The 20,435-nt window shown below is 44.2% G+C and overlaps 1 protein-coding gene across 2 annotated transcripts in view; it reads left to right on the forward strand.

Annotated features, from left to right (window-relative positions):
- The window catches only part of SYNE3 (spectrin repeat containing nuclear envelope family member 3), a 104,684-nt gene that overhangs the window by 11,315 nt on the left and 72,934 nt on the right, over window positions 1–20,435 (forward strand). Inside the window, exons 1-2 of one of the 2 annotated variants that reach the window (XM_082228785.1) lie at window positions 13,078–13,202; window positions 15,016–15,091. The gene's annotated coding sequence lies outside the window, so the exon portion shown is untranslated. Of the gene's footprint in view, window positions 1–13,077; window positions 13,203–15,015; window positions 15,092–20,435 lie in introns of those variants that run through there. The other variant, XM_082228784.1, reaches the window with a different exon arrangement.

Here is a 20,435-nt window from a genome sequence, read left to right on the forward strand (position 1 = left end):
CTTTTTTCTTAAAGCTGCTTGAAGAGGCGCAGTTGCGACAGACCATGCTTCGCAAGACGAAAAACATCGCAAGACGAAAAGACTCGCGGAACGAATTATTTTTGTCTTGCAAGGCACCACAGTATTGCGTTTAAATTTGTACTTAGCTGTGTTTTTGTACTATTTTTGAATTTTTAGCTGTACTTAGTGGTGTGTTTGCAAATGGCCTTGAGTAACATGTGAAAGGCGATTCATAAATAGATGCATAAAATGATTTGTCTCAGGGCATGCCCTGTAAGATGGCAGTTGTCAGTGTTCCAGTATCCTTGACTACAGCTCCCATCTTCTCTGACCGCTGGCTATGTTGGTTAAGGCTCATGGGAGTTGTAGTCCAACAGCATCAGCAGGGCACCATGTTAGCTGGGCTGTCAGTGGAAACAGATTCTTTGACTCCAATTCAAGCCCTGTCTTCAGTACTGGACACTTCTCTCTCTGGGTCTGGAATGGGGACCCTGTTGCCTCACTGATGTTGTTGGTCCCCAACTCCCATCAGCCCCAGTCAGCATGGCCAAGGGGCAAGGATGATGGAGCGGTCATCCAACAACATCTAGAGGGCCACACATTGGCCAGCCCTACATATCTGGCTGCCCAGTTCAGACAACATATGGTTCTTCTGAACAAACCAGTTTTGCAGGGATAGGCTGCAAGGCTGACTTTCAACCCTACAGGGTTAGTGAAAGGAACAAACATATGTCATTTATTAAGAACACTGTGCTTTGCAGAAATGAATCACCATTCTAGGAGAGTAAATCAGGGCTCTGGAGGCCTGGTCTCTTCGTCACTCACTAAAATCCACCCTGAAACCAAGAAATTGAATTGAGTTCCTCCCAGGAAGCCATCAGCCTTCCTGCGAAGACAGTGACTCACAGGAGGTTGAGCTCCTCATTTTGGCTATATTAAGCAGCTCGGACCCATTTTAATGACAAGGATGCATTGCTTCTGGCCTAATCTGCATCATGGAAGAATGAGATCCTTTCCCCCACCCTCTAGCCTATTGGGTTTTGCAAGGCAAATTTTTGTTCTTCTGGCTCAAACGGCATAATTAGTAGGCTGGCTTTGCCCATGTTGTGCAGAAATTAGACTTTAGGTCTTGATTACTCTGCATAGAGAAAGGCAATGCTTTCTAAGGCAAATATAACGGCATCGTAGACGTTTGGAGAAGGGCTGTAGGGTCTGCTTTGCATTCAGGTTCCAGGTTCAATCCTTGGCATCTCAAGGAAGGGTTAGGAATATCCGCCATCTAAAACCCTGGAAAGCTACTGCCAGTCATTACAGATAACACTGAGCTAGAGGAAGCAAGGCGTCTGACTCGATAGAATGCAGCTTCCTATGTTTGACTGATCACTTTTTTCTAGTGTTGTTAGAGTCAGAGAATTGTAGAGTTGGAGGCAACCCCAAGGATCATCTAACCAGCCTTTCTCAACCTGTGTGTCCCCAGATGTTGTTGAACTATAACTCCCATCGCCCCTAGCTAGCAAGGCCAGAGCTCAGGAATGATGGGAGTTGTAGTCCAACAACATCTGGGGACACACAGGTTGAGAACCGCTCTAGTCCAACTCTCTGTAATACAGGAATCTCAACACAGAGACCCCCATCCAATCTGAGACCAGACCAGACCCTGCTTAGCTTTGCTAAATGTTCTAGCAGTTTTATTGCTGCACCACTAGGAAGGTTTGGTATGATTATTATTACTACTACTACCATATAACACCAGTTGGCTCCCAGTATGTTTCCTATCACAATTCAAAGTGTTGGTGCTGACCTTTAAAGCCCTAAACGGCCTCGGCCCAGTTTACCTGAAGGAGCGTCTCCACCCCCATCGTTCAGCCTGGACCCTGAGGTGCAGCGCTGAGGGCCTTTTGGCGGTTCCCTCACTGCAGGAAGAGAAGTTACAGCGAACCAGGCAAAGGGCCTTCTCGGTAGTGGCACCCGCCCTGTGGAATGCCCTCCCACCTGATGTCAAGGAAATAAAACAACTATCTGACTTTTAGAAGATATCTGAAACCAGCCCTGTTTAGGGAAGTTTTAATGTTTGATCTTTTATCGTGTTTTTAATGTTCTGTTGGGAACCTCCCAGAGCGGGTGGGGAAACCCAGCCAGATGGGCGGGGTATAAATAATAAAAAATGTTGTTGTTGTTAAATGTAAAACTTATCTTTAAGTAGATTCAAACACAGCTGGTGACCATACCTTGCATGTGGATGCAAGTGTGTTGCTGGTCTGTGTCCTTACACACACACACACACACACACACACACACACTACCTCTGATCTTCTTGGAAGGAAAGACTGAAGCATGTCAGATGAAGCAGTAGACTAGAGCCCTTCCTTTCTAATGGGTCAGCTTGTAAGCAATTGCCCCACAGCACTGACTCTCCAGTCATTCCCATGCTGAGCTTTGCAACTGTAGTCTGCATGTGCTCAGAGGGGTAGCCCAGGAACGCATCAGGGCAACAAGAGGGGAAATGCCAAAAAGCTTACCCCGGAAAACAGATTTTCCTGGTGAAGTCGCTATCTTGTTTAACCCAGCCTGAAAGTTTTCAAATCATCTCTGGAAAATGCCAGAGCGATTGCTGGTGTTAGTCCGTAACGTTATGCGAGTGCGGAACTCCCATGGGAAAAGAATGCTCGTTCAGATGACAAGTCCAATCCAAAAACAATGGAAATTGTCATATGCAAATTGGCCTGGTTTGCATAAAGTCGTCGCCCCCCCCCCCCCGGAAATGCTCCCAATTTAACAGTTCCCCCAGAAAACCCACAGCACAACAATACAACCGTTTGGCTGGCAAGGGCTATTTGAGCTTTTTCATCTGAGAACCAGCCTTGTAAAATAACAATAATAATACCCTGGGGGGGGGGAATCCTAGGTTGCCAGGAGATGACAGAAGAAGGACAGAGAGCTCTGTGTCTAAGTCAGCTGCCCACTGCATTCCCATGGCAGGAGGAAGTATTTTCTGCCAGCCTGCTTACTTGCTTCTGTGCGGTGCCTTCTTCCCTACGGCTGCCAAGCTCGTGCTTAAATACAAGGCTGGTATAAGTTAAGCAGCATGACCATAGAGGATTTAATGCATATCACCAATGATGTGGGTAGATCATCTGCCTTACATGCAGAGAAGGTCTTCTGAATCAAATAATTCCAGCTGAAAGGATCAGGGAGCTGGTGAAGTGCCTTGGTGGTTGTACCGTGTATCCACATGGTTTGTGCACGGTTACGGTGCGTCGTGCTGCCCACCACAGTTTCTCCGGTTTGCAAATCTGCCCCCATGCCCCAAAGGGATTGGCAACCACTGGGATGCCATTTCAAAATGAAATAAACAGCAGTATAAGTCACCTCAAACAAGAATCAGATGCTTAAAAACAGCCAGATAACTCTGTCCTTAACTCTCAGACCCAGTGGTTATGTTTCCCGGACACATTAAAATGATCCCTGCCAATTACAGTGGTGCCCCGCAAGACGAATGCCTCGCAATACAAAAAACTCGCTAGACGAAAGTTTTTTCCGTTCGCGATTTGCCTCGCAAGACGAATTTCCCCTATGGGCTTGCTTCGCAAGACGAAAACGTCTCGCGACTTTTTTTCTTTGACTAAAAACAAAGACATGTTTTGTTTATAAAGTTAATTTATTTTCCCTTAAATTTTTGAACTGCTCTTTACAGTATGTGTGACTTTAAAGAGCAGTTAATAAACTGTTGTTGTACCAAATTTGGCTTTGTTTGGACTTTTTTTGACCATAGGAACGCATTAATTGATTTTCAATGCATTCCTATGGGATTTCGTGCTTCGCAAGACGAAAAATTCGCTAGATGACAAAAATTGCGGAACGAATTAATTTCGTCTTGCGGGGCACCACTGTAATCAACCAGCATTTAGTTGATTAATCTACTACCTAAAGCACTTAAAGTTTGCATTGCCAGTAATTACTGGAACAAAGGAATGGCAAGGGGGCAGTTCCGCTAAACTTTTTTCCCCCAAGTAGGCACCTGTACCTAACCAGTCAAAGGTGATTCTGCTAACCGATCCGAAGGAGATTTAATAAAGAGATTTGAGACTGGTGGCTGGTGTCTCCCCAGATCAGGTCAGCGGTGACTGAGAGTCATTACTATCTGATCAGTGTCTGGTGGTTTAAGAGGAGTTGGCCTCCTCCCAACTCTAACTGACAACTTAACTATCTTCCTGGCAACTTCAGCGGAGAACCTGATGAGCACAGCCCTTAAAAGAAATAAAGCACAACACGCCATTCTCTCCAGGTTGAACTAGTGACAGGTTAATGGGAGTCGCATTGCTTACATTGCACATGTGACCTGACAGGTTTCTCTTGGGCCCCTGGGAAGACACATATTTTTCATTCCTGGCGGAATGCAGCAGAGGGTGGCAGGTGACAGCCTGTGTTATGTTCTGCGTGACACAAGCTGGCAAAACCCCCTGTGAAGCTTGGGAGGAGACAGCTTGGCCCGTCGCTGTGTTTATTCAGCAGCACAAAGGACTTGGCGTGGGAGTTGTGTGCGGACTGTGGCTTCACAGCTTTGGAGATAATTTCCGCAAAAGTCATTAGCCTGCGCAGAAAATTGCTAGCCCACCATGTGCTGGCAGAGGAAGAATGGCGGTGCCAACAGCTGGGTGCATTTCTGGGCAGTGGGCTGGGGAATAAGACTTATCAGCATCTGCTAGCTATAAGGGCTGTGCACTGCCTCCACGGTCAAAGAAGACGGTGCTGCTTCTGAATATCAGTTGCTGGAAACTGCAGACGCTCGGGTCCTGGTTGTGGGTTTTCCAGAAGCATTTGGTTGGCCCCTGTAAGACAGGATGCTGGACTATAGGGACCAGCCGGCTCTTCTTATGTTCTTATGTTAACCTCAGTTTGTCATTAACATCTGAATCGGAAACTGTAGTTAAAGGTTTTATTGGAACGAATCAGGATCATAAACCATGTTAACCTCAGTTTGTCATTAACATCTGAATCGGAAATTGTAGTCAAAGGTTTTTTGGAACAAATCAGGATCATAAACCATGAGTTGACCTTGGTGTATTTCTGTAAACTATTGTTTTAACTATCCACGGTTTATCCTTTTCAGACATAGTGAGAAACCGTGGCTAGTTTAAACATGGGCGCGCATGCTTCTGATCTCCTTGTAACCAGGGGCTTACGAAGTGGTGGGCAGAGGGGGCAGGCCACCCTGGGTGACACTCTGGGGGGTGACAAGATGGCCCCTTCCACCCCCCAGCTATAGAGTGGCTGAGTGCATGTGCAGTCAGTATGGGCTCCTCTCACACAACAACCGTATGGGCTGCCACGTGTGCGCAGTCTGTATGGACATTGCGTGTACGTCACCAGGCACTTTGCCCCACCCCTCGGCATCGCGCCCCGGGTGCTAGAGAGGGTTCCTCCGCCACTGCTTGCAACTGCACCAAAGGAGAGGGAAAGTGGAAGTGTGAGAGACCAAGGCTTTCCCAGCCTCTGTTGCATGGAACTAAATTACGTCGTGAACCAGGCCATTAAGTCACAGTTTCCCATTTCAGATGTAAGGATAAGCTGTAGATTTTACCCACGTTTTATTACACAGGGATTATGATACCTGAGCTGACCCACTGCATTTACAAAAGTCAGCTACAAGACCTGATCGTGTGTGCATTTCTGGGTTGGAGCTCCATGTTGCTAATGTTATTTCCTGTGTTTGCTTTTCTACTTCATTTGCTGCTTTGAGCATTTCCTTTCAGAGGAGAAAATGGAGATAGATATTTGTGTATAAGTGAATAAAATATATCCTCTGTGGAAGGGGAGTGGGGGAGTAAGGAGCAGCCATTTGGAGATGGTGTCGATTAAAAATATTGGAACAGCTGCCAGTGCTACACACGCTACACACACACACACAATTGTCCAGAGTCGCTGTGCTATCTTCCACTGTACATTTGGAAGGGTAGTAAATCTCTTCATTGCATTCTTCAAAGCCACCAGATCCTCTTTTAAATAAATCCCTCTTTAAATCTGCCTTTGTTATGGTATATACAGATCTTTCCCATCAGGCACTGGACTTGCTGTCAGCCACCTGGAGCTAACAAAATCACTACAAAGGCACATGAATCGTAAATGTCCCCAGGCAACATCCCGTGACTGGTACCTCTTTCGAGGGAAGCCTGTTTTCTCATAGAGTGCCAAATCCCAGTTTAAGCAGGGAGATGAGCAGGGATAAACATATGATTCAAAAAGCCTGCTTAGGGAGAATTCTTACAGTCAGGCATCTGCAAGGTTATCGCCACTCTGAAATTATTCTGTGCTGGCAATATTCTTAAGTTGCTTTCTTAATCCTTGAGGATTTAGGCAGTGCCCAAATTCTAAGATGAAAAGGGCCAGCGTCACTCAGGCCAGCATTGTCCTCTTTTCAATGGGCGAGGAAAAAGGTGCTCTGTGCATGTTCAGACACACTTCTTTTCATGTGCCAGGGCTGGACGCTGGCATTCTCAGCAGGTTGAATGCTAGCAATGCATAAAAGCGTTCTTAACTATTTATTACCCAGCAATCTCCCAGTGGGGATGCGGGTGGCGCTGTGGGTAAAACCTCAGCGCCTAGGGCTTGCCGATCACATGGTCGGTGGTTCGAATCCCGGCGGCGGGGTGAGCTCCCGTCTTTTGGTCCCAGCTCCTGCCCACCTAGCAGTTCGAAAGCACCCCTAAGTGCAAGTAGATAAATAGGTACCACTCCGGTGGGAAGGTAAACGGCGTTTCCGTGTGCTGCGCTGGTGCCAGCTCACCAGAGCAGCTTCATCACGCTGGCCACGTGACCCGGAAGTGTCTCCGGACAGCGCTGGCCCCTGGCCTCTTAAGTGAGATGGGCGCACAACCCTAGAGTCGGACACGACTGGCCTGTACGGGCAGGGGTACCTTTAGTCTCCCAGTGAGCGCTCTTTTGTGATCACACTTAGATTCATGCTGGGCTAGTTTAAAAAGCTCCCTTCTTTGCCTTAAAAGCCTTACAGGCACAGAGGAGAGTTGCAGGGTTCCACCCTGAAAACAGACACTAGATGGCAAAGGGCATCACCAGTTAAGTACTGCAGATTAATCAGTGGGCCAAAGTAATCCTTTCAGTAACTCCATCACTTTCTGTGCGTTTAATGGAGAAGGTTTCCTTGTCCACCATTCAGCAAATCCAAGAGAAGACCTGATGGATTTATGGTTAACTGTAGCTAAGCCCACATCTAGCTGCAGAATTATTCCTGGTACAAGGCCACACCAGAGTGCTATCAAAAGCCTTCCTACCACGGCATCTCAGTTTTTTTGCCTGGGAGGTTCCCAGGTCAAGGACAGGCAGCGCAGCATTTGCACTGCTCAGAATGAACTACCGTTAAACAAAGTTTGCAGAATTAGTTCAAAAATCCCTGAAAGTAGTTCTCACCATTGCCGGGTGAACCGGAGGTGAATTAAGGCCATGTTCACATCATACATTTAAAGCATTGCGATGTCACCTTGAACAGACATGGCTCCCCCCCCCCCCGAATTCTGGGAGCTGTAGTTTGCTAAGGGTCTGAGGGTTGGTACGAGACCCCTGTTCCCCTCCCAGACCTACAATTCCCAGAGTGGTTTAACAATCAATCGCATTTCACAGGGAGCTTTGAGATTTGTTCTTTCTTTTTTTTAAAGTTTTTTTTATTGATTTTCATACATTAAACCAAACAAAAAAGACATACATAACACATTCACACCAAAAGGAATACATAAAAAATTAACATTGGACAACAACAGATTAACTACATTAACTACAAAACAGATAAATCTAACTGACTTCCCTTCGTCTTGGTATTGGAATGTGTTATAAAGTTTTTCTATCTGCAGTTTCTTCTCCTCAGACCATTCTTTACATCATAAGTGTTATATCGCACCTACTGTAATTTTTAGATTTTTTACCTCTGTTTCTATGTATGCCATAAATTTATTCCAATCATTATTAAACTGAGATTTGTTATTTCTAATGCCTGGCTATGGGAGAGGATTTGCTGCATGGTTTGGAATCATTTCCTTTTACCATGCAGACTTAAAGGTCTGGCGAAGCTATCTGCATAGGAGCCAACTCCTAGGGGCAGAGGGGTCTTCAGCCCCCCTCAAAAATATCTGAGAGGACCGGGGGCCCCTCAAAGTTGATAGGCACATTGCCGTTCAAATGGTGGGTGGGTGGGTGGGTGTACCATGTCATGTGATCAGTTTTGCGAAGAAGGCCTTACCTGCCCCCCCCCCCCCTAATATTTTATTCAAGCTGACAACTCTGGCTATCTGAGCTACTTTCTCATTGAGAACATTTGTTTATTAGCGTGCTTGTTGTTGCTTTGTTATATTTGTATCCTTTCTTTCCACCAAATGGTGCACAAGGCAGCCAATAACACAAATATAATAAAACAGCAGTACTGGTTCCAAGCCATTCAGGAATCTGTCCTGCAAAAGGGGCACAAGTATTATTATGAGTAGCATTTATTAATTTATATACAGTGGTACCTCAGAAGTCAAACGGAATCCATTCCGGAAGTCCGTTTGACTTCCAAAACGTTCAGAAACCAAGGCACGGCTTCCGATTGGCTGCAGGAAGCTCCTACAGCCAATTGGAAGCCATGTTGGACATTCGGGTTCCAATGAATGTTTGCAAACCAGAACACTCACTTCTGGGTTTGCAGCGTTCGGGAGCCAAAACATTTGACTCGCAAGGTGTTCAGGATCCAAGGTACGTCTGTACTGCCTGATGCTGAAATGGCTTCAAAATGGTTTACAAAAACATAGAAAACGGTTGCACAGCATATGGAGTAAACAAAAATGCACAATAAAACAATCCCATCAAAACATTAAGATATAAATGTCCACAAATCACTTCCATTGCTGATTCCTAGTCATGTAATGTATAGTTCGACTTGCTTCATACAGAAGGTTCCTGAGTTGAAACTACTGTACTGGCATTTCCAGTTACAGAAAGATCAGAGAAGCTGTTGATGGGATAGAACTTTGACTGGCACCTGAAGGGGTTGCTGCCTTTCAGCGCCACAGACAATTCATTTGACCTGGCATTAGGCAGTACTCTGGGTTCCTTGTGCGAATGAAAAAGCTAAGCTTTGTCAAAACTCCATCTGAAACTGTTGAAACAGGAAAAAATAGAATAAGGCAGAAACTAGGAGGAGTCCATTTTATATATTAAAGGAAACAAGAGTCTTGCAAAATCTCCTTCCCCCATATATGCATATCTGTCAACCGTCCCTTATTTGGCGGGAAAGTCCCTTATCCCAGCGCTGTGTCCTGCTGCTGTCCCTTATTGATGATGTCCCTTAAATTTCCTAGGTTTCAAAGGAAGCAGCTCCTCTCCCTCCCTCCCTGCCAGCCAGGAAGGAGGGAGGCTCCAACTGTGTTGCTTGGCTGCATTGCTCACCCAATAAGGAGTCTAAGAACGACTGGGGGGGTGGAGCTTGCATGCCTTGTGCCGATCAAATCGGCCACGTTGCCTGGGGACTCGCCTTTGCTCAGCGCTTCCCAGCGGAGAGGTGATGGTGGTTTTCCTTGCTGCATCCCCTTTGCTGGGTTGCTGTGCTGTGGGAACCACCACTTGAGGCTTTGTTTGGCTGCTGGCTGGGCTTTCTGCCTTTGGCTCGGAGGGGCCCAGAAGTTGAACATACCTGTGCTAGGAAAATCCCTTATTTTGGCTGCTGATCCCTTATTTTTGAGGCTGCTGGTCCCTTATTTTCAAATCTGTAAGTTGACAGCTATGCATATATGCCTTCTCAACCACTTCGATCTGCAAAACTGGCCACATAATATTTGCTTCTTATATTTGTAAGAAATATAGCTTGAAGTGTGACAGCACATGTACTTTGGAACTTCCTGCCTATTGACACCAGGCAGGCAACTTTGCTGTATTCTTTACAGTGCTTGCTAAAAACACCTTTGTTTAGGCAAGCTGTCTGTCCAGACCCGTAGAATACCAGCACATGTTTTAATCTGGTTTTTAGCTTATCATTGATCTTAATTATTATATTTTTACTGTTTTAAATCATTGCTTTTAACTGGTTCTCCATGACAATTTTATTCTTTCTTTCTTTATATTTTTTTGTAAACCACTTTGAGGTTTTATTGCAATCAAGCAGTATATAAACGCTGTGAAATAAGTAAGCAAATAAATGGTTCCTATTTCTCCTGTTTGTCTCCCGCACGACTGTATAGATGACAGGGGAAGAGCAGGCCGCTGTCTGACTCCAGAGCCATCCCTTTATGCAACTAAAGGCCAGCACACAGCAGGGGTGCCTCTGTTGAAAAGGCAAATAAGATTTAAATAGAGATAATCCCCGAGGAAAAACTCTGTGGAGCCCAGGTCACCATCAAATAAACCTGTTAACTTGCACAGAAGAGTAATGTTTGAAACTTATAAAAACTGACAAGACGCCTGATGAATGGGGACTAGTTGACAGTATTAAAAGAGGAGGAAGTAAAATATTAGGTTTCAGTGTGTGTTAAGGCCAAACTACAGTAGATGTAACATTCGCCATCAGGTGCATACGTGATTTTTGTTAAATAAATAGCTGTTAAGTGGGATAGGGGAGAGATAGGACCAGGGGAATGTTGTTGTGGCGCCCTTTTCATTTTGATGCTTAGTGCCGGTGAGCCAGTTGCATTCTCCTAAAACTGCCGCTGCACCTGCTGTTTGCAATAGTACTACTGCTTAACAAAAATACGTAAAGAAAAGGAAAGCTCTCATTGCCACAATCCCTGGAAAAAGAGTCATGGGTGTTAAGGTTGCATATGAAGTTGCCTTATACAGAGGCAGACCTAGCTCAGGATTGTCTACTGCAGGGACAAAGGACCTCTGGCATTCCAGATGTAGATGGACTCCTGCTTCCATCAGCTCCAGCCAACATGGCTAGTGGTCAGGGATGATGGGAGATGTTGTCTGGCAACATGTGGAAGGCCACAGGTTCCCTAGCCCTGGGCTTCCTTAACTTGACAGTAGCTCTCCAGATCTCATGAAGGGTCTTCTCAAGCCCTGCTGCTTTGAAGAGAAGAGACCAGTGATTAAAACTGAGATCTTCTGCATCTGCAGCATAGCTTCTAAGTCCCAGCCCTTCCCTGCATAAAGCATCTTCTTTTAATTCCTGTTCTATAAACTGATCTTAGTTGGGCTTTTTTTCTCTCCCCTCTTACTCATCACTTCCTTTCTGTTTCTTCATTTCTCCCATCATCTCCCGCCTCTATCTACTACTTGCAAAAAAAATAAATGCACAAAGAAAGTTAAGTTTTGCTCTAACTTCAGGGGACAACTTCTCGTTTTGTATTTGAAACAGAGAGGGGTTCTCCAAATCCTAATTGTGAATTCTCCACATCATGTCTGGTTGTGAATTCTCCAAATCCTATTGAATGTATGGCTTGCTACAGCTGTGCCCCATTCTTCAATATGAAGAAACTCAAAGCAGCATTTTAGCTGCACAACAATCCAATCCAGCACCGAGGGCCTTCTGGCGGTTCCCTTGCTGTGAGAAGTGAGGTTACAGGGAACCAGGCAAAGGGCCTTCTCAGTAGTGGCGCCTGCCCTATGGAACACCTTCCCAGCATATGTCTTTTTTTTATAAATTTTTTTATTGGTTTTACAAATTTTTTAAGACAATACAAACATGTAAAAAGACATACAAACACGTATAATTTCATAACCTTTTTTCATAAACCGTGTTTCTCCGACTTCCCCATGCCTCCCCTTTCTGCATCCCAATGTCCAAAAGTTTTTAGCAACTCTAAGTACATCTGTCAGTCCTCTGCCCTCTTACTCTTTTCTTCAATCTAATCTTATTTCGCTGTAACCCTTTCTTACTCAAACCTCGACATTCTAACATTCAGCAAGTTTATAGTAGTCCTTAAGGTAAATTTTAAATTTCTTCCATTCTTCTTCCGCCGTCTCCTTTCCCCGATCGCGGATTCTACCAGTCATCTCAGCTAGTGTCATATAGTCCATCACTTTCATCTGCCATTCTTCCAGGGTGGGTAGATCTTGTGTCTTCCAATACTTTGCGATGAGTATTCTTGCTGCTGTTGTAGCATACAAAAAGAAAGTTCTGTCCTTCTTTGACACCAATTGGCCGACAATGCCCAAGAGAAAGGCCTCTGGTTTTTTAGGGAAAGTACATTTAAGAACCTTTTTCATTTCATTATATATCATTTCCCAGACCTTCCCAGCATATGTCAAGGCAATAAACAACTATTTTACTTTTAAAAGACACCTGAAGGCGGCCCTGTTTAGGGAAGTTTTTAATGTCTGACGCGGTATTGTTTTTGATATTTGGTTGGAAGCCACCCAGAGTGGCTGGGGAGACCCAGTCAGATGGGCAGGGTATGAATAATAAATCATTATTATATTATTATAAGTTGAATAAGCCCAAGCCCACTTAATTGGCTTCATTGTTTGAGTGGGGATTTGAACTTACATTCCCATATCTCCCCAATCAAGGCGCCTAAAGATTTATAAAAGCATGTCATAACTATACTATATCAAGGCTCTTAATTTGCACATCACAATGAATCGGTGTTCCTGGTTTGTGTTGTGCTGCTTGATCACTCCTGCTTTACTCCTCCTCTCCAGCTTGAGCGAAACAAACCTTGAAATGGAGATGATGATACTGCCAGTCACTTCAACCCAGCCTTTTTAAACCTTGGGTCCCCAGATGTTGTTGGACTACAACTCCCACCATCCCTGGCTAGCAGCACAGGGATGATGGGAGTTGTAGTCCAACAACTTCTGGGGATCCACAGTTGAGAAAGGCTGCTGAAGACTAGACTGAGTTAGGTGGACCAAGATCTGACTTGGTGGAAGGCAGATTCCTGTGTTCCTATGATACTCCAGCGTCCTTGCAGAATTGAATGTACCAATTGGCTGAGAAAGAAATACTTTCAGGGATTGAAAGCAGATGTTGTCTGTGCCTCTGACCCACAATGCCTGGCATATATGCTCAGTGGGAGGGTGGGTGACTAATTTATGGAAAACTGCAGAAGTCCAGGCAAAAATGAGTCATGCAAGAAAACAGCCTATTTTACTCAATTCCAAAACTGTGTTCTGCGGTTCAAAAACTTATCTGTGCAATGTGGGGTTTGTAACAGTTGATTTGCTTCCTGAAGGGAGAGCAGCGTGGAGATGGGGTTGTTGGTCGGTCTTCTCAGATTCAGGCAAGCCTTTGCATAACTGGTATTTGCTTTTTGACAGGGTTGTTTTGCAATATGAAGCACTCAGGGCCGATGCTGTTATGAAAAGAAGCTGAATGGCTGGATCATCTAGGAGCAGTTTTAATTATCCTGGAGCACATGGCTTTGAGATCCTTCCAAAAGTTTGGTGCCCAGAGCGATTGTGATCAGATAGTCTTCTCTAATAAGTTTTCTCGCGGTGCAAACAAGAACAGCATTAGCATAGTTGCGCTTTCATCCTGCAATTAATGCTGCTACCATGCCATTAAGGATATGACTGTGCTTTTGGCACGGGGCATCCTGCAGGACTTGCAATTAATTTCTAACTTCAGAAACAATTAAGCTTTGCCACAAAGCCCCCTGCTGGTTTGCCAGGTGATCTGTTATTAAGGTTTGCAAAAAGTATGCTCAAAAGCAGTGGCGTAGCGTGGGTTGTCAGCACCCGGGGCAAGGCAAGTAATTTGTGCCCCCTAACCCGTGGATTTGCGCCCCCTAACCCGTGGATTTGCGCCCCCTAACCCTAACCCCCAGATGTTGCGCCCGGTGCGGCCACCCCCCTGCACCCCCCACGCTACGCCACTGCTCAAAAGAGCAGTAGTTTTTAACTTTTTGCAGGTAGGCTGGTGAATTCAGCCACAGCGGTACGCTCCTGCATGCTGCATGAAAAAGGATAAACAGAGCTTACACCTATTTGCTTTTATTTGATTTAACGTAATTTATATGCTGCTCGATTGTAGCAAAACCCTGTAAGCGGTTTACAAGAAAAAAGTTGTGCATACCAATCCTAGTGACTCCCATGTTGCGCCCTTGACTTGCTGTGCCGTGTTATATTAATGCTGTCAACTCCCAGCATTAGGAGTAGCTTTGAATAATTGTTACGATGCAGCAAGGATCACTCAATTAAATCGTTGAGGGCGGGATTCAACTAAGAAGTCTGAAATTGGCTGGGGGTGGGTAGGTGGGAGGACCCCCAGAACAGTGTGCAGGGGAGCAGAGGGGATTTTTCCACCTGGCAAACTGCAGTGTTTTAATTCCACCCCTTGTAACTTAACTGCCATTGTCCAATATTTTATTTTTTCCATTTCTAGGGGAAAGGGGCATTTGCGTACTAGTAACCTTAACTTTTACTACATTGCTTTGAGGGTCATATCAAAGCTAACCAGTGCTGCTGAAATGTTAAAACAGGATTTGTGGCTATCATATAGGAAAGCGTAACCAGCGTGCATTATAAAAGCAATAACAGCAACAGCCATTCTTTTCAATCACTTAATGCGTTGGGGAAATCCCCGAGATGAAAGTAATCTATGAGATTGTCTGGTGTTGCATTTCCCTGCCGGTTTTCTAAGCAATATTAAAATGAAACTTAATCTGTATTTAGGGTGGTTGGGTGCCCTACATTTCAGAGGATGGGGCTCTGTTTTAACAGCTGCCGGAAGACAGTCCTCTATTTGAAGACATCCTTTATTTGAAGAGCTGTCCGGTCAAAGTCTGACTTAAAGATAAAGAACCATAAGAAGGGAGCAAAGGGGCCTTGAAGTGACCTCTCAGCAGGTAGCAGGTAACTTCAGGATGACAGACTGACTGAGCAGGCAGACAGGTCACCAAGTCAACCGTCCTTTGAAATACAGTTTTTGCCCAGTGTTAGCAGACGCATGCCCCTAGTTTTGAAGTGCTCTGAATCGTGATTGCTGTCTGCAGTAGGAGAGAAGCCAATTCAATCTGGTGATACCAGGTAAACATCAGTGCAAGAGCTCTTCTGTCCTTTGATATATGGATAAAAATATAACTCTTATTTCAGGGAAGTGAAGCTGGCTTCATAGATTTGGGCTGTTTTCACCAGACACCTGCTAAGGATTAGAGCCTGAAAGTTGAAGGTAAGTTCCATGTAATGTTTACTGGCAGTTCTGAAAGAACTAGCAAAATGGCCATATATATATATTTTACTAGCTGGATGTATGTAAAGGGAGGGTCTGCATAATGCAGATAACCTGTGGCTGCCTTTTTCAGATTACAAAAGGCATGGTTATTCAGGAGGCTTTTGTCTGCTAAGTATCTGCTGTTCTTTTTTAATGTAATTTTTAGCTGCAGTCTGTGCCTTTTCGTTGTGTTTTTTGAACTATTTGATGGTTGCTTTTTTGTTGCATTTCATGACATTGCCATTTTAAATTGTTGCAAGCTACTCTTCACAATGTATACGCGCTTAAAGAACCGAATAGTGTTATAAGAAAAAACTGCTTCTTTTTCCCTTATGGGGTATCCAAGATCCCGCATAGAGTCCTTATGTAGGTTCTCTATCGGTAGGAGAAAATAACAGAGGCCAACCAGAGCATATTGAGAAGCAAAGCAGCTAGTAAGCATGATCTTTATTATACTGTTGCACCAGGGTCCCGTGCTCACCCCACGCAGGGAGGGAGGAGAGAAACCCAGAACATTGGTGTGCAAGCTCTTATATAGACTTTTGAAATTGCCTACCCTTGTAGCTCAAGACCACGCCCCAAAACATCATACATACATCACAGAAAGAGGTGGTCCCCAGCAGAAATTTGAGTGTGTTGCTTCTCTCCTGTCTGCCAGGATATCTGATAATGCCTTATCTGACTGCCTTTTCTGGGTAGCCTGGCCATTCCTTTGAGATGGTAAATACTTAGTTCCTGAATCTCTTACGCATATTGATAGTGTGCTCAGTTTAACAGATTCTTGCCAGACTGTATTTACAGGGAGGTGTAAGCTCCTACAGTCCAAAGACAATTGGAAAGCTTTTCCCATTTCCTTCCTCCTTGCAGAGAAACATTTGAGGTCAATTTGGGAGAGTCAAAATGGCTCCTGTACTATTTCAGATGCGTGGTTTACGGTATATACTTATGTATGTGTTTGCTTGTACATTTATGAATGAGTGTGTGTGTGTGTGTGTGTGTGTGTGTGTGTGTGTGTGTGTATGGCCTTAGAATTCCTATAACAATAGAAATCTCAATCTTAATGTAAATAAATAACATGCACACGCATAGAGTTTCTGGGCATTTCGCATCAGACATCCCTTTTCCACTCAGCTCCTCAATAAGGCACCACTTGGCATTTTTACCCCGCCTTTTCCTCCAAGCAAACATTTCAAGGAAGTGTGCGGTAGTGGAGGCAGTGCAGTGTAGTGGTTAGTGTTTCGGGCTAGGTTCCCCCACCTCAAAGGAGCCTCTTCTATAAATAAAGCACAATTGGACAGGAATCAGCAAGTTCACTTCGGAATGAAAGGAAGGAAGGAACAGCATTCCTGTGTCATCCAAGCAGCCTCAAAAGTTCTTATTATCTAGATTAGTACTAATAAGTGTGATAATTATCTCAGATCATTTGATCCAGACAATCGGCCAGTTCCAGGCTGTTACCTATGTATAACATTTGATGCACTCCAGCATATTTTGAGTAGCTTTCTCCGAAGGAAACACAGAGCGCTGATCATTTCCAAATGGAAAACGCTCTGAAAAAGTTGTAATGCTGGAAAATGCCAGGATTGCTCCAGCTAAGGTTTACTCAGCGTAGACCTATTTAAAGTCATTAGGCCCAGGTTAGCCATGCCCATTAATTTCAGTGGGTAAAATTTAGTTGACAGCAATCCATTATCTCAAACAGGGACCAAGGTCAATTTCCTGAAGTGTTTCTTATCTCCATGTTTTTATACAGTATTTGTATGAGAATTGGGTTTTGGATAGTGGTCAGGTGTGGAACGTGGGGTAATCTGAGACATGCTGGAGCTATTTAGGAGCCTTGTACAGTAGAGATGTTTGGCTTAAATGTGTATTTAAAAAAGGAGTGCCAGGCATTTTCAGAAGCCCGGTTTTTGTTTTGTTTTTCATCCGAACAGCTTTGGGAACAAAGAGTGGATTAGGAAACACATTATGAAGCATTTCCATTCTTTCTCAGACTGAGCGCTTCTCCAGATTTTGAATTGCGGTTTCAGATCACAGAAGTGCAACTGTAAATATGTGATGTTTTAAAAAGCATACAAAATGTGTACTTCAGGGGGAAAGCGCTGAAATGTGTACACTGTGTACAATTTCATGCGTTCTTTCTGAAAGTCTGCAGAAAGCAGGATAAACATGTCTGAGCACCAGCAAAACTGACATGTGACAGGCTTTGGTTGGTCCATCCCACCTTTATTTGGTAAAGCCATGTTGATAGATCGAGATGTAGGTATTCTGTTTGCATCATAGAATCATAGAATCATAGAGTTGGAAGAGACCACAAAGGCCATCGAGTCCAACCCCCTGCCAAGCAGGAAACACCAGCTTTTACACTTGCCTTTGGAAACACAAACATGTACAAACAACTTGTGGGAATGTTCAGGGAGGCAGGAGAGGATATATTGTTTAATATCCTTCCTAACTTGCACTAGCAAGTTCTAGTTACAAGTAGGTAGTTGTGTTAGTCTGCCATAGTTGAAACAAAATTCCTTCCAGTAGCACCTTAGAGACCAACTAAGTTTGTTATTGGTATGAGTTTTCGTGTGCACGCACACTTCTTCAGTTCTATAATTTAGCAGAGTTTTAACATTCCCTTTTTAAATACACAGCGGTTAGCTTGTTCCAAGCTCGTTTAAGCTTCTTGATATAGGATTCCTGGTAATCCCCTTTACTCCCCCTTAAAAAGAATAGACACAACACAGTCTCGTGTAAAAGTATAAAAGAAGTTTACTCACACATTCAGTTCACAGATGGATCCCTGAAGGCAGACTTAGTTACAAAGTATATACACATGGAATCTATCCCATAAGGAGATAGTCCCTTTGTTCTCTGTTGGCTGGAAGCCAACAGGGCCTCTCTAGCAAAAGAGCTTTTGCTTCTACGAGGAATGGAGGCAGAGAGTGAGAGAGAGGGCTTTGTTCCTGGTCCTTTTGTCACCTGGACAGGTAAGATCTCGCCCATCTCTAGTCACACGCAGAGGAAGTTTGTCCCAGCGCAGGAGGAAACAGGAAGTTTTCTATTGGTTGATGCAAACATCCCATTTCATGTCCACTCTAGGAATGTTGAACTTGACTGCTATGTGTTTCACATCCCACACAACTAAGCAGGTAAAACTGCAAACTAAATTAAAACGCCAGCTGGTGCAACATGTGCACTAAATATAAACATAAAAATACCACTAAGCAGATAAAATCACCATGCTCAATCAGAATTTTAAAATTCTACAATTTAAAATTAAGGACATTGTTGAGATACTTGGTTGCCAAGGATTCTGAAGTTTTTGCTGCAACAACCTTTTCTTGATCTGCAAGATATTGATCCATCCCTCCTTGGGTGAGATGGTAGAGCCATGTCAGTTAAGCCACTTTTAAACCACTTTAAGTTTGTAGTGTAAATGTGCTGCCAGTTGACAAAACAGTTTCAGCCAATGCAGTTGAGCGTATCTTCCATTTGAAATGCTTAAACCACCCAACTGCCCCTTCATGTCTACTTTCTCCTGGATTAACGAGCAGCCCAAAACAAATCCACCTCTACGCTTATGTAATAAGACAAAATAGACACAAAAATAACTCCCCAAAATACACAGAACACCAGCAGTGACGTTTTGCAAGGTTCTCAGGATCGCATGACAAATATTGACAATGAAGGTGTCAGCGCACCTTCTCAAGGATCACTTGTTCCAGTGTCAATATAGTTAAATGGTATACTTAAAACAGAAGAAAACACTGCTCTGGATTTTGCAGTGCCTTGGATAATAAAGAAAATTTCTGAATACATTCATACCTTGGAAGTTGAACTGAATTCGTTCCGGAAGTCGGTTCAACTTCCAAAACGTTTGGAAACCAAAGCACGGCTTCTAATTGGCTGTAGGAAGCTCCTGCAGCCAATCGGAAGCTGCAGAAGCCCCGTCAGACATTAGGCTTCCAAAACTCCTTCACAAACTGGAATAATCACTTCTGGGTTTGCGGCGTTCAGGAGCCAAAATGTCTGAGTAGCAAGGCGTTCAGGATCCAAGGTATGACTGTATACTGCATATTTGGACTGGGTCCCCCCCCCACACACACACACTTCTGCTTAAACAATTTTAAATACCTTTCTGTTCTTGTTATTTGAATTTATATCCCTCTCTTTCTTCCAAATGAGCCAGCAAACAATAAGCAATAAAATGATTTTTAAAAACCTTTAAAATAATTCCAGTTCAGATGCAGACAGGGAAAGATCTCAGTTTCAAAGGTATTCCATAAGCACCAAAAAGGCAACAGAGACAGCACTATTGAATCATAGAATGGTAGCATTGTAAGGGCCTGTTGTTGTTTAGTCGTTTAGTTGTATCCGACTCTTCGTGACCCCATGGACCAGAGCATGCCAGGCACTCCTGTCTTCCACTGCCTCCCGTAGTTTGGTCAAACTCATGCTGGTAGCTTCGAGAACACTGTCCAACCATCTCGTCCTCTGTCATCCCCTTCCCCTTGAGCCTTCAATCTTTCCTAACATCAGGGTCTTTTCCAGAGAGTCTTCTCTTCTCATGAGGTGGCCAAAGTATTGGAGCCTCAGCTTCTGGATCTGTCCTTCCAGTGAGCTTGTAAGGGCCTATATATTCCCTATATTGTGCAGAATTGACCTCCTGATATCCTGGCCTATTGAGATGTTTTGCCCTTATGTGAACAAGCTCCAAAGAACCACAGACCCTTGTACAGATTCCAAATTCTCCCCTCCTCTGGCCGCATGCCATAATTCTCAATTTCCTAACCTTGTTTGTGACAGACCATAGTTTTCTAGTTTGTCTGAAAAGTAAACTATGGTTAGAGCTTGCCTGCAGACTAGGATCACAAATCAGGATCATAGGCTGGATTGCAAATAAGGCTTTTCTTTGTGAAATGCCCCGAATTTTTGGCTAGCTATGCAGTCGTTGCTCGTAGCTTGTTCCTGCAGTTCACTTTGCTAAGATTAGTCTTTTAAATTAAGTTGCCACTTAACTGAAAATGTAGGCCTCTGGGCTGGGCTTCTGCTTCTCCAATAATTTTTGTAGTGTCTAGTGTTTGAGATGATGAAAGCATTGGGGTGGCCCATGGTGCTTTGTGATGGGGCAGACTTTCTCAACCTGTGGGTCCCCAGATGTTGTTGAACTACAACTCCCATCACCCCTAGCTAGCAAGGCCAGAGCTCAGTGATGATGGGAGTTGCAGTCCAACAATATCTGGGGATCCACAGATTGAGAACCTGTGTATGGGGGAAGGGGGAAACATCTCTGATAAGATCTCTGTTTTTC

Source organism: Podarcis vaucheri (assembly GCF_965113315.1).
Source record: "Podarcis vaucheri genome assembly, chromosome: 1".
NCBI classification, from domain to species: domain Eukaryota; kingdom Metazoa; phylum Chordata; class Lepidosauria; order Squamata; family Lacertidae; genus Podarcis; species Podarcis vaucheri.